We start from the raw sequence: 14,597 nt of genomic DNA on the forward strand, positions 1-14,597 counted from the left end.
CCGTTATGATCGCAAAGCTGAAAGCCTGCTAATCGGGAAATGTGGGGAAAAAGATTGCACAACTCGCCTGAGGCCAGGCAGTCAGTGACTGAGCTCACAGCTGAACGCAGGTATCCAGAAACCCAGAGCTACACCTCAATGCAGATCAAACAGAAGGTCCCAAAATGCCCTTATCAAAATAGGACCGAAACATCCTACCAGGATCACTGCAAACACAGCTCTCCAGTAAAAAGACTGTTTATGCTAGCAAGGTTTGAGGTTTGGTAGGCTCCCCTAAAAGTCTCCACCAGTCTGTACAGGACTGGTGAGACTGGGTTCCCAAACTGCCTGCACTGTAGGACACACGTGAGAAATAAATAAAACACAGTAACTGTCCTTTTGGGTTCTTCTCTTTCTCTCCATATTATTGTGTCACTGTGCATGTCACCCTGTAATACCAGGTTATTTATCATCACTGAGTGCCTAGATTGGCCCTGCTAGAGAAAAATCAAAGAAAACAGCAGGGGCTGAGGTGTGATGAGAAGGAAACAAATTCTTCCCTCTGAGAAGCATACGTACTTCTCCTCAGCTACCCCATACACACCCACACGCAAGCACACATTTCCAGGCTGCTTCTTTCCCCCCACCAGCAGGCTGCTTTCAGCCTGCCGAGTCCCTGTGCTTCTTCCCCTTTCTCTGCTCAGATTCAGTGCTTCGTTTCTATGGATTTCTGTGTCAGCTCCCTCAAGGATACTCGCTAGAATGGACACATTTATGGGATGACTAACGTTCTGAAAGCAGGTGGTGCTATTATAGTCATACAAAAGCCACCTATTTTTGCTGCCTTGTGCTGTCATCCTGTTAGGCTATACTTTGCTTTGCCTTGTTATCGTACCAACTTCTCAGCACCATTACTCTGGGCTGCTCCAGTTCCAGGGCCATCTGCAGAGGACTGATAGGGGGGCATCTTTATTCCCTGCAGTGGTTGTTCGGAGCTCCCCTTGACAAAGAGAGGTCTGAGAGCTTCTCTCTGTCGTAATTCATTTGCTTCATGAATCTTAAGAACATACTTAAAGAAAAAAGTTTGGTATATATGAGTATTTAATGCACATTCACTTTAGTGAATTCACACATTTTCACAATTGTGAAATTTACTTCAGTGAATTCACATTCACACAAGTTCACTTTATCCTTCTATCATACTAGGATAATCTCTTTGGAAGTAATAAGGTAAAATTTTGAGTACTACGTATTATTTTCAATGATGCCTGTTCACATTAACTACTTAAGCATCTCAACTTGTATTGGCTTGGAAACTCTTAGCTTGTTTTATCTCAGTTCTTGGTACATGTTCTTATCTCCCTACACTATTGGGTTTGGTGTTGTAATACTGGGAGGGTCTAAACAAGAGCAGGATTTCTTTGTGTTAGGTGTTGTACTTAGCCACAGACTGTTTCTGTCTAAATATCATTTAAGTAGCCAGGACTGAAAATGCAGGATGAAATACGGGCATGAAGTTTAAATAAAAATCACATGATTAGAAGCCGCGTTTCCTGAACTTCAGTCCTGAGACCTCATTTAAATATCTAATAGTGAAGCAACCATGAAGAAGCCATGCCAACACACGACAGTTTTAAATTGCACGTAACATGTAATAGAGCAGGGATCACTGCAGGAAGAGCCTTGAGCAGACCAAAACCAGACTCTCCTGTCCTTTTCACCTTGAAGGGAGAAGCTGGATTTTTGCTTCTAGCTCGGCACATTGCAAAACCTGGCAAACCTGGTTCCAGCTCCTTTTACTCATAAACCCAGAGGAGGGCAGTGCAAGTTGTACGTGTGCTTCCTAAACTGGTTTATGCCAATCCAGCTCGCGTGTGAAGGATTTGCATTCAGAGAGCCTACGATAAGTACAGAATTATTAATACAGCATTGTACTCAATAGCTGAGACACTGCTTGTTACCAGGGGAAAAAACACTACCCTTCTGCTATAAAGGAGCTAAATGGGAATCAGGCTCAGTCTCGTCTCATAGCGTAAGTGCCCTGACCTGCTGTTCCCTACTTTGTAACACAAATTCAGCTATAATCAATTATAGCTTGAAATGCTCCTTAAATACAGAGAAAAATCCAAAGCACATGCAAAGGCTTCTGATGGTAACTGATGCGATAAAGCAGTGCAGGAAACTCCTTTTTCTTATTAAAGGCTGATTTTAAATCCCTCTGCAGACAGATGCAGTTGCTGTGCTGTGTACTGCTAACCTTGAATTCACTTTAACAAGTTTTATCAAAACTTTCCCTTCCCATCTGAGTGCGTAGCATGGGAACTTCTCTGGCAGTGGCTGCACATTCTCCTCTCCCCACGTTTCATCGTCAGACATTCCCTCCTAATCAATACAGGTCAAATCTAGATCCCAAAGAGCTCCACAGTAAAAACTATTGACATCAACAGGTCAAGAATAGCCAAGAGATGATTTGTACAGCAGAGAGTAGAAAACATAAGCAGGAAAAGGATACCAAATTCTAAGCTGGTGTAAATCAACACAGATAAAGATAAGGCAGGAAAAAAAAAAAAGATTTTTTTTTTAATGACCTCAGATGCAAACAAGCTCGCATCATAGCACTGTCCTACAGAGATGCTTTGACACAGCCAGGCTGGTACGACAGGGAGGCTCCTTCACTGACCGCTATTGCCTGCCGAGGCAGCCCAGGACACAGAGCAGAAGCAAGGAAGCAAAAACCTGCTTTGTTCTTGATTTCAGCAACCATCAGAAAAAAACATCCACCTCTCTTCAATCGCCTGCCATTGAGAAATGAAACGTTTCGTGCCAGAAGAGGGCACTTTAACTACAGGCAAGCGTGAGCTGTGCCGCTTGGTGCTGACCCAGGCAGGCAGGAAAGCTGGGGAGGGGGAAACCGCTTCATTATGCCCAACGTGGCTGCACTGGGAGGAGCAGAGGGGCACCAGGCTGCTGGGCCTCCAATCGCCTCCTCAGAGCGGACACCAAGTGCTCATCCTCATTGGGTTTGCTTCCCTGACCTTGCGTAACATCCCCCATTGAAATTAATTGCCCCACCAACAGTGCAAATACCGACGCCCTGTCCCTACTCCTGTTCCCCCCAAAACACAAGCATTAGCTGAGACTTTCCTTTGCTCAGCTGCCTAGTTTTAGAAAACTTGTCCAAGTTTAATACCTCTGAGCACTCCGTCTCTCTATGCCAATTTTGGTTGGAACCAAAAAATGGGCTCAGAAGTTTTGGGATGAATGGTGAACGTATATGAAACACACATGCCAACTGCCCAGCAGAAGTGCCCTAAAGATAAATACTGCCCCCTTTTTCCAGTTGTATCAGCCGGTTCAATAAAAGATTGGTCTCCCTACAAACCTTACTTGTTGCACTGCATACATGGGTCCCATCCTTCCAGGCACAGCATGATCAGCCGTGTCTCATCTCCTTAGAAAAATCTTCCCAACAACACAAATTTCAGACGTTATGCAAAAAAAATGAATTATAGGCAAGAAAAATGAGAAGAGATGGAGAAAAACAAATTGAATGATACAGCAAGTATGAGAAGTTAGGTCTGGCTTTGAGACTTTTGTTTGTTTTCTGTGGTGTTCCCAGTGATGAATCTCAAGCCATTTTCTTGTTTGAGATAACGCTAGCACAGAGTAATAGCTAATGTATCTGAATCAGTCCATAAAGTCCCACTTCATCTATCTATACGATCTAATTCTCAGTGGCTCCCCCAGAGTGGCTAGCCCTCTGTTTGCCTCTCCGAAGTTTCCAGACACATAAATAAACCAAGCACGGACAAATTGGGTCTGAAGGTCTGTTTCTCAGATAAATCTGGCAGCTGCCTCAGTTTATTGGCAGTTCATTTATCATCTCAAGAAAAATATTGATGGTTCTGGAGACATAGGCCCTTTCTGCATCCTGGTTGAAGGAAAGCTGTCCTTCCAGGCAGGCTTTGGAAAGAAAGTCAATGCAACAAATTCTACTTGGCAGACACGTGAGGGACGCAGTGCAAACAGGAATCATTAAGTGGGGAAGAAAGGACACTAGGATGATAACTCTATTGGCCCAGGAAGGGCCCAACCTTAAATCCTTATGGTATCAAATCCTTAAATCATAAAAAAGCAAGAATGTGAGGATGTGAGACTGTTAACAGACACAGTCATGGTGTTCTTGAGGTGAGGTATTACTGCTACTACAGACTACGAGACAAGGAGTTTGAAGCTATATTCTGTCTACAGAACTGGCCACTTACCAGACCTTGAAAAAAACCCACAAGAACTCAAAGATAAAAAGGCTTGAAAACATGAACAATGGGACCAAAGTACTATAGACTGTCTCCCACCTTGGGCTGGCAAAACCATGCGATCCTGGCTCTACCACGTAGCTGCATTAGCAATCCAGCTGCCCCTCCTTTAGAAAGCACTAAGGATGACAACTGAATCCTCCTACCCATTCCCATCCCCTACCTTGATTAGGCCTACTGTATTCCACTTGAGTAGCCTGTTTAAGGATTTATTGAAAAGAAGTTTGAGATTGGTCATGTACTGAGATGGCGGAAAGAAATCTCACTTTGCACATGTTCTCCAACACTGCTCCAGCCAAATGTCTGCAGAAACCAGACCAACGTAAGCTTTTGGTACACGTGATGCTCTGCTACACAAGGGATCTCAAGTAGCTAGCCTACACACTGGATTTCTGAGGGACTGGGAGATGAAGAAAGAAGTAATGGGTTATTACCTGTCATTTAGTCTTCTGTGGCACCAGATGACAGCTGCTGGTTTAATAAAGGTTGCTTAGTTTTAGAGAAAGAAGTAAGTAGCCTGACAGAACCATACATGCAACCCAACTGCGGGAGTTTGTAATCCAGGAGTCTGTTTGCCAAAAAAGAGTGATGCACACCAAACATAATGACAGAAAGCAAGGTGTTTGGGCTGTTGCTTTAATACAGCAATTTTCACAAGCCATGCAGCAGCAGTTGATTCCTAGGCTCTCCTCACCAGATGACCAAAACTCCAGCCTATGCTGAACAGAAATTCAGTTACCTTAACAGACTTTGATTCCCTCATAAATTTTAGGAAATGGAAAAGTACAGCAGAACACACACACATTGTTAAGCGCGTGAGGAACTGGACACATGATGATTACAGCATGTACTCTGAAGCTGAAAGCTGTATCTCTCATTTTGGTGCTTATACCTGCTTGTGTGACCAGGGCAGGATTTATCCTGAGCAAAAGCAGTAACAATAGTGCACAGCAAGTACATAGACTGCCGTTAGAGTCATTGGAGTTGATTCTCCATTGCTTAGCAACTCACCAGAGTTGTGTATATCTGGAAGGAAAGTGTAGATGATATACCAACTCCAGAAATGATTCTGATCTGGTAATATTTTCCCACTCCTGGTGTACAAGATAAATACTCAGAGAATAACTACGTAGGCTAGGAGACTTCAAACGTGAAAAAAAGAGGACTGATATGAGCACCGTGGGGAAAGCAGATGGGGATCAGTGCCACTTCCAGTGTAAAAATTAGGAATCGCAAAATAAAGCATGCAGGTGGTAGGTTTAAAACAAACAAGACATTGCTAAGCTGTGGAAATCCCTGGCAAGGAGTGCTGTGTATACTAAAAATTCAGACAGGTTCATGGGAGACAAATCCATTGAGTGTTACCACAGACATAATCAACATCTATAGCTGTGGGATCCCAAACCACTAATTGCTTGAAGCTGGGAGAATATTCAGAGGAAGTATTATTATTTGCTTATTCTATTATTATATCCTTCACAGGCATTTTCTTTTGAGCTCTATCAGAGATGAGACACTGCGGAGGACTGATTTTGATCTGAGCTGATTTGGCTGTTCCATTAAGAGTTCAGACATGGGAGAATCAGACTCATCCCGCTCTTACAGAAACACAAAGGTGACCTTTCTGAACACTAGATCAAAGCTGCAGATTATCTTTACTTTCTGACTGAAACATGTTCAGACTTTGCTGCTGTGAGCCCTGGACAAAGTGTCACTTCTAGGTTACAAGAAAAGGTATTGGCTTGGGGTGAGCATGTAGTGGCCTTGCCTTGAATGTGTAATCATTTCACCCATGGACTGTACCTGCCACGTTTTTCACCCCTTTCAACAGTGGCTTGATGGAGAAGATGCAATCTGCTTTTTCAGGATGCCACGAGATATCCTTTGTTAAGATTTTCAGAGATGTTAGCAATAAAATCTTGTAGAGAAAAGGAAAGTGAAGTATGGCCTCTACTCATTAATGACAGGCCCAGGAGGGTGATGAGATGTGGGATCTGTTTCCTGTGACTTCCATGCCTACTATCCTGTGGTTTCTAACAATAGAGATGCAGCTGTCCCTACTAGAAAGATTAATTTTGGTCTCTGTACTCATTCAGCCAGCTATTTTTCATGAAACTTGTAGGAATGTAATATCTCTGAAACCTTCATCACTGTCAAATTTGGTTGCAATTGGTCAAGCAGCTGAGACAGACAGATACACATATAGCAAGACACTAATTTCTTTGCTGAGTTTCCTAAAAAAATGTCTCTGAAGCCCTTTTGGGATATTGGTCTGAGAAACTAAAGACATTGTAGTAAAAAATAGCTTCTGCTCCTTCCCTAGAATTCCCTTTAATCATCAAAAAGACCTGCTGAGCCTTTAGGTGGCAAAATATAAAAGAAGGAATAGTTTAGCTGAAAGAAAGCACACAGTGGGCAAAAAGCAGAAATTGGGCGTGTCTGAACAATGAAACACCATCTGCAAAAAATCCAATGAGGTGACAAAAAGTCATGGAGGACACTGATGCAAGGGGTAGGGATAATGACCTAAGCCCACAAACAAGATGGTGAGGATACAGACACAAGATGGCCAGGCACAGAGGAGAAGACCCAGCCAGAAGTGAAGAGACGGAAGAAGGGAAATATGACAAACACAGAGACACACAAACACCACTACAGGCTAGCAGAAAGGCAGGCAGAGACCTATCAAAGAGACACTGACTGCAATTTTTCTGTTTATTGCTTTTTGAAAAGCGCTTCATTCTGAATAGCTTTTTTCTCTTTGTTCCCATTGACATTTGGGAAAGCTCCAAAGCACATCACTGGCTAAAGCCCTCTCCCAACCTAAATCTTCAACCCACAGATGTTACTCTTTAGTCATATTAACCACCCCCCTCAGACATTTCCAACAAATTGTTAATATCTTTTAAGCCCTGCTCTCCGTTGCCTTTCAGATTAGCCTTGCCCTTTCCTTTGCACTTAAGTTTAGCAAGTGTTACTAATAGGAATTTAACATTTACCAAAGAATTATTTTAACTACGGGTCTAATAGCATTTGTATGGTGTTCTGAGCACCCAAGAGCCTTGCTATCAGTTCCATATGCTTAGTTTTGTCTAAGTTGCTTATAAGACAAAGAAAAAAATACAAGTTTACGGAAAAGCCAGTTCAGAAGAGAAGTGTTCAAGACCTTGAGAGCCAGGTGCAAGAGGGATAGCAGTGCACGGAGGGAGCTTTCCCCCTTGTATATATTAACCACAACTCTGCAGTCAGTCATGTAAATCAACTTCACCTTCCAGCTGCATTCAGTGAAAGCATCACTTGTGCTTAGTCAAAGTTATTTTCTCCTGTGTGTAAAAGAAATACTAATGGAAAACTGTAACAATGTTTATTATTAACAGGCAAATGATTTTTTATACCACCAACAAGAACATTTTGAATTATAGAGCTTTGTATTTACAGTCCACTGACTAAGCTGGCCTTACAGCAACCACAAGCCATTGATAGCTTGAATGGAAAGCAGTGATGGGGATTTTGATCAGTAAAGCCTTAGTGACAGTCTAGCGCCAGTTAACATACAGTCTCTGAACAGAAACCCCAAAGGCTGAATTTGGAGCTGGGCTTCTTCATCTTGGCTGGCTTATAGGTATCAGTCTTCTCTTGTCGCTGGATATTGCCCTACCTAGGCCAAGGAGCACATTCTCCACCAGCACTGAATCGAAGACAGCTGGCAGAAAGCAGGGACGGTATTTGCACATGTGCCTCTGTAAGATGCTTATGCTCCGACTGTCCACAAGGTCCCTACTCCCAAATAGGGTTGTAAATATTGACAGCTCTCAAGTCACCCTGTGCAAATTCCCTAGCCCAGGCTCACAGATACTGAAATCTTCCTGCACTTGTTCTTCAAAGAAGCTAAGCTCCTGTATTTATGTCTAAAACTGACTTGAGAGTATTTCTAAGCTTCTAGTCCACTTCTGTATGCACCCTGCTTACATTCTGGTCCCACACCAACCATCTCTTCTCTTCCCTGCACCTTAGCATCCTCAGGAAAGAAACCTGTGTACACAAGAGGAAGGAAACTAATCTGCACCCTTATGGGTTCCTCCTTCACAACACACAGCATCTGAAGACACCACAGCTCTGGAGCAAACCCCAATGCCCACCTGCTGCTCAGCCTGACTTGTGCTGTGAGCCCACCTGTCCTATCAGGCACGTCTGATGCTTCATCCAGACTAGGTCCTCAGTTTGCACACTCTCTTTCACTTGGATATAAAACAGGCCTGTGAGTCTGACCTGCTCGACCTCCTTCCCCACAGAAAACCATGTGAACGCTCACAGAACAGGAGGTGTGCAAAGCACCTGGGCACGCAGAGAAATGACCCAGTTATTCAAGACCACTCTGAATGCAGCAGTTAACTGAAAGACCATTTCCCCACTCACGTGCATGGTGTTTGATACCTGGCTCCCAGCCAAAAGGTAATGGGAATCATATAGTTAAATCCCCAGGAAATGCTTTGAAGATACCTTCCAAGAGTGATATTCTGCATTTCAGAAGTAAATAAATAAATAAACCCTTTCTTTAAAAGAAAAAAAAGAAAACCTCACCTTTATAATAGCACTTTGCACTTTTATAGCATCTTTCATCTGAGGCTATCAAAGCACTTTGGGATGCACACGCTAAGAAATCCATTACAAAAATTATAGATATTCCTAACTTGACTCTAGTCACTTGCCTTAATTTCCATTTCTCTACTGATACTCCCAGACAGCATCTGCATAGATTGATGCAGTCAATGCTACAGGCGCCTAGATAAACAAATCTACATACAAATACACACTCCCTCCCCCAACTCTCTCTCTCACAGCAAAATTAAGTATATCTTTACAGAACTGTCCAGTGTATTGAACTCTCTGGGGGAACAAGGTATGTATATGGGAACACCATACACTGCTTTTCACTTTCATTCCACTGCACTTCATTAAACAGACTTTTGCTGTTTCTTAATTTTCTTTGAGCAGGTCCCCCTGTATATATCCGATACGAACAAACAGATTCTTTCTGGGTATGAGCCAACAGCTGCAACCCTGAAAAATATCAGCTTCTTATATCATTAACTGAGTTTCCATGGTGCCCTGGGGCAGAGATATTGATGCTTGACAGCATTATCACTATAAAGTAACTTTACAACTCTATAATTTAACTCTATGCTTCCAGTAATATTAAGAGCATTTGAAATTGTGGCTGTAAACCTTGACACTCTTTCACACAGACTGGGGATTTGAAAGAGGATTTTGTTTTCTTTCCTCAAAGACAGCCCAAAACATGGTATTGAGAAAGAACCAAATAGTGGAGAGATGGTGTGCAAAGAGGTCACTCTTAGGGAAATCTCTGCAGGATCAGGATTAATGCCACTTTTTGCAACACACAGAAAGGAGCCTGTTTCTAGGAGCTTAACAGAAGAAGGATGAAGAAGTAGACCTCTGGAGGTCTTTTGCTGAGTATATGCCTGACTGACTTGGAAATCATCTTGGCAACAAGCTCTAACTCAAATTCAAACATAAAGCACACTGGGTAACCTCTGCAGAGCTCCCTCAGCTTTATCAGCACAGCCTTTCATACCTCATTGGCTTTTGCTAGTAATGTTGCCTTTATTGGGTGGGAGCAAACCTGCAAGGGCTATAATCTGGCTTGTGAGGATCTTTTCTTAAGGATACCGCTAACACAGCTAGGAGGATCAGGGCAGGCAGTTTCTAAAAACAGAAATGTAAAAAAGCCCCAAATAGCCAAGTACATTGCCCTGGAGGACTGGCAGATCCATGAAGCTCTAAAAGTTATAGATGCTTTTACTATAATTGCAGTTTGCATACAGATTTCTTTTCCCCAGGACAAGCATCTACTGAGATCCAAGTACTCAAAGAGGAATCTGGATATAAGCAAATGACTGCTTCCTCCAGTGGATTTAAGTTCTTAAATCCCCTGTGGTCAAGCAGCAGGCTTAAAAGTTAAGAATAAGTATAAACCTGGTGGTCCCAACTGTGCCAACAGTCCAAGATTCAAGTACCTGCTAGGCACCTGAAGAGACTCCAGTCAATCTAAGCTTTCATTCTGCATGTACCAGTGTGTACACAAGCTGCAGCCACATAAAGATATCTTTAATGTCCATAAACACGACAGAGTTTAGCAGTGCAACCATGCCTTGTTTAATGGATGCAAAGCTTCCAGTTCAACACACAGAGTGAAATGGAAAATACCAAATCATATCTCTGCAAGTTGGTTCAGCTGTAGTGTTAAAGTATCAAGCTCATTTCTAAGCTGTTTGTGATGTGAAAAGACTTACCTAGGGATAACAGTAGGAATGTCTCTTACTTCTGTGTTCTTCACCCATTACTTCCAAAGTGTGTGGTTTTTTTTTTTTTTTCAAAAGAAGTATCATTAAATTCATTCTATATATTGAGGGCTTTGAATCAAAGAAGTAAATTGATGCACTTAGCCATACAAAGGAGAATCATTCCATCAGACACCCCATCTCCTGCTCCACTCAGAAGTGATTTCAACAAGTAAATCCATATATGTAGATGATTAAAGGCCTGCCTTTGGGTGGGGGCCTCCCCCACCTGGGAGAAACCATTAAGATTAAAACACACACCACAGCTGAGGACACGCTGCTAGTTCTGTTGCCCACCTCTCTTGATTATTATTCTCTCTACAGCTACAATCATACCAATTCTTGCCTTGTCTCCATCATTTCTATCATCAACCTCGTGGCAAGGCTTTGGAGGAGTGAAACCCTTTATGCTCTCTTATGGGCTGCCTGCTGTGCAGCAGGGATCCTGTTCAAACACTCTAAAAAATGAACCCAACAGATTTGAAAACTGTTGATGTGAGGTTCCTTTACCGGCCACTCTCAGGTCGGGCTGTGATGGCTGCTGCTCAGTGGCTACAGTGAAAAGCAATTTTGGGTGTGCTATCAGAGCAGCACTGAGTCCTGCAGCTGGGGTTTCATCCTTCCTCCCCCTCTTTTATCCTTTGCTCCTTGCCCAGCTCTGAGGCTGGTGTGTATCCAGACAGCTCAGCAGCCGAGCTGCTGGTGGTGAGCGCTATGGACAGTTTACATGCTTTGTGTCATAAGCCCAGTAAGTGCCTGGTAAAACACGGTATTTAATGGAAGCGTATCAGCTCATTTTAAAGCTTCGTTACCCGATGCTGAGCAAACTGTTGCCATGCCGCCTTTTAATCAGTTGCCATCAAACGTGTGCATGTGTGAGAAGGGTTTTAAACATTTCTCTGTCCACTTACTTCCGACAAGCCTACAATCCTTTTATTATGCCTTTGAAACAGAGTCCATTCACTGTTATCTACAGCACGTTATCGTAGGGTATTCTGCAGAGCCAGGCTTGTAGAATGTATCCCTAATGTTTCTTGTAAAGCAGGTACGTATCAGTTAGACACAGACCTACCAGGCACACACGTACCTCTTAAAGAACATGTAACAGGATATTCAGGAAGTTACACCTGATGCATTGTTTCCATCCTGCAAAGCACAAGAGGCACTCCAGTAATAACCATCACCTGTATAATGCTAATAAAGGCCCGAGACATTCATACAACCATGTTAGCTCTCTTTTTGGAAGAGAACAGAAATCCAGCACTCCACAGGATGCTGGGATCCCAAAACATACACCCTCTGCACAGAGTGATGGAAATTCCTTCACTCCCAGATTTCATTTAAAGTAAATTCTGTGCATTTTTGTTGTTGTTTGTTTTAATAGAACAATCTAGATGTAATCCTCCGAATGCTCAATCTTTGAAGTATTAATTTTGGAGAATATATTCAGTCATACTAACTGGAGAAACTGGGAAAAGATTTTCACTTTTAATGATACCTTCCCTTGCTATTTTTAATTTTCTTACTTTTCTCATTGAAAAAATGTTACTGCCCACACTGACAATGTCAGAATTTAAGTAACACTATTATGCTGAAAGTTCATCTCCCATTTTCATGTATGTAAGGTATCCATTTATCTCAACAACTGCTAAGTATGTTTCAGTCATGCAAGTCAGAACAAAATGCATAATCTTATGCAGTGTAGAAATATACCTAATACAGTCTCACATAAAGGTTTCTACAGACTGGTGTTAGCACTTAAACTCTAAGGAACATGAAGAGAGTAAAAAAAGAAATTCATACCCTTGTACAATGGCACGAAAGGGGGTGGTACTGTGATCTTATTTGCCATGAATGCTGTAAATGAAAGAGGCTGACAGGTAGAATTGCATGACACCAGCGCAAACAGAAGACTATTCACAGTTTGTTCAGTTTTCTCACCTGTCGGATGGGTTTTCTACAAGGCAACTCTAGAAAAATGTTAGGCTAAATAAATATTTTTGTGGAATCTGGAGATTATCAATTGTTTTGATCTCTACATGAGCTAGTATAGCTCGTTTCTGAATATGGGGTATGGTGTCCTCCATAGGCTCTGCTCAAGGCTATGGGTTGCATAAATTCTGTCAGTTCCCTAAATTGGAAGCTGAGTCTCAGTTTGTACTTCTTCATCTAACACTATATGCTTTGAACAGTTCCAGCCACTCTGATCCAGTTTCCATTCAAAAACAAAACAAAACAAAGCAACAACTCCATAACCTAACAGCATCACCGTGGGATGTTCATCCTAAGAAATAATAATAATAATAATAATAATAATAATAATAATAAAAGTCCTAAGAAACAAGGCTTTGAAGGCAGATTTCCTGCAAACTTTCCCTATCAGTTCACGGTATTTGGGCTCACTGTATTTTCTTCATTTATTTGCTTGACTTGCTTTCTGCATGTAGCTAGATAGTTAATAGAAGCACGCCTGTCCTTGGAGGCCAATGTGAGCTGACTGGCTGTGTCTTTGGTTCAGGTCCATTAAAAAATCTGAGCAGTAATTAATCACTGACTTGCAAATAGCTTGGAAGAACTGTTCACGCTAAATGGGAACATTCTGCAGTTGTTTTACTTTTGGTCGCAGGCACTTCTGTGAGATGAAACTTCTCCCTTGCCAGGATACAGTGTGCATAAATCCAGCCGTTCCTGTGTTAGAGCAGACCAGCCCAGAGACTGCCTCAAGCAGCTCCATTTCTTTCTCTAACTAGGAAACTGCACACATGAGGAAGAGCTGTCATAAGCAGCCCTCCTGAATCCTTTTGAAAAGGAAATAATAAAACCTACCCAAGGCAAAATGCCAGCAGTGCATACTACATGGGCAGTCTTCCTTGCTTGCTCTCTGCCAGTCTGGTCAAAACCAGCCTCTTCTCCTTTTTCACTCAGCTGGGTAAATCCGGGACTGTGGAAATCAAGTCAATACCAGAGTTTGCCACACCTCACCAACAAGGTCATCTGTGATCTGGAGCCTGCTTGCCACTGACGGGCACAATGAGCGAGCTGTCTGAAGAAGACAAACCAAGCAAATGGATAGAGACACTAGACCCCACACCCAAAACATCTGTAATGTGAAGCACAATAAAAAAACCTTTATGGAAAAAGAAACTAAGCCAGCATGACCTACAAGTCATCAAGAAAAATGTATTCAAGGGACTCATGATCTCATTTGTGTAGGGACTCTTCCCACTCCTCACTGCTAAAACTGCTCTTGATAAATAAGGATGATAAATAAGCAGTTGTCAGTACAATGAGTACTAAGTGAGGAGGAAAATTAAAAGTGAAACTAAGGCACATGCTCTTAAAAGGCCAAAATACCAACATAAGAAAATAAATACCTAAACCTAACCTAACAACATGAAAATTTTGTTCTCGGTGACAAGATGCAGTACGTACGTGTGTGGTGCAAAAAGTTATTCCTTGGAGATAGTTAACCTTACTGGAGATAGTTAACCTTACTGGGCAAAAAGGAGCTTGTATTTCAAATTTTGCTTTCAGAGAAACTAAACCAAAAAAAAAAAAAACACAAGAAAAAAACACCCAAATGATTAAGAATTATTTTCCTTGCTCCCCGGTTCTCACTCTTACTCCCCCACCATGTGCATACATACACAGATAGCGAAGAATTATGTGTCATATGAAAATTTTCCCCTCACTACCCTAAAGCTGTAAACCTTCCCCTACTTCCAAAATGCAGTGGAGAGGTAAATAGGCAATCACAGCTAATCTTCCTCCCTCTGCAATATTTCTAAACCTGTGGAAACTTCAAAAGCTACCAAGATAGAATGACAAAATGAAACACACCCAAGCTTGAAGTATGGGCACAGGTTATTTGATTGAGTACAATGACAAAAAAGAAAAGAAAAACATAAAAACAGATCATTAGACCAGAATTCTACAAATT

At 42.1% G+C, this 14,597-nt stretch overlaps 1 protein-coding gene across 1 annotated transcript in view; it reads right to left on the bottom strand.

The window, feature by feature from the left end:
• Positions 1–14,597, bottom strand: part of AGBL4 (AGBL carboxypeptidase 4) — a 900,915-nt gene that overhangs the window by 71,109 nt on the left and 815,209 nt on the right. The window lies entirely within an intron of this gene.

Source organism: Cygnus atratus, chromosome 8 (assembly GCF_013377495.2).
Source record: "Cygnus atratus isolate AKBS03 ecotype Queensland, Australia chromosome 8, CAtr_DNAZoo_HiC_assembly, whole genome shotgun sequence".
Classification (NCBI taxonomy): domain Eukaryota; kingdom Metazoa; phylum Chordata; class Aves; order Anseriformes; family Anatidae; genus Cygnus; species Cygnus atratus.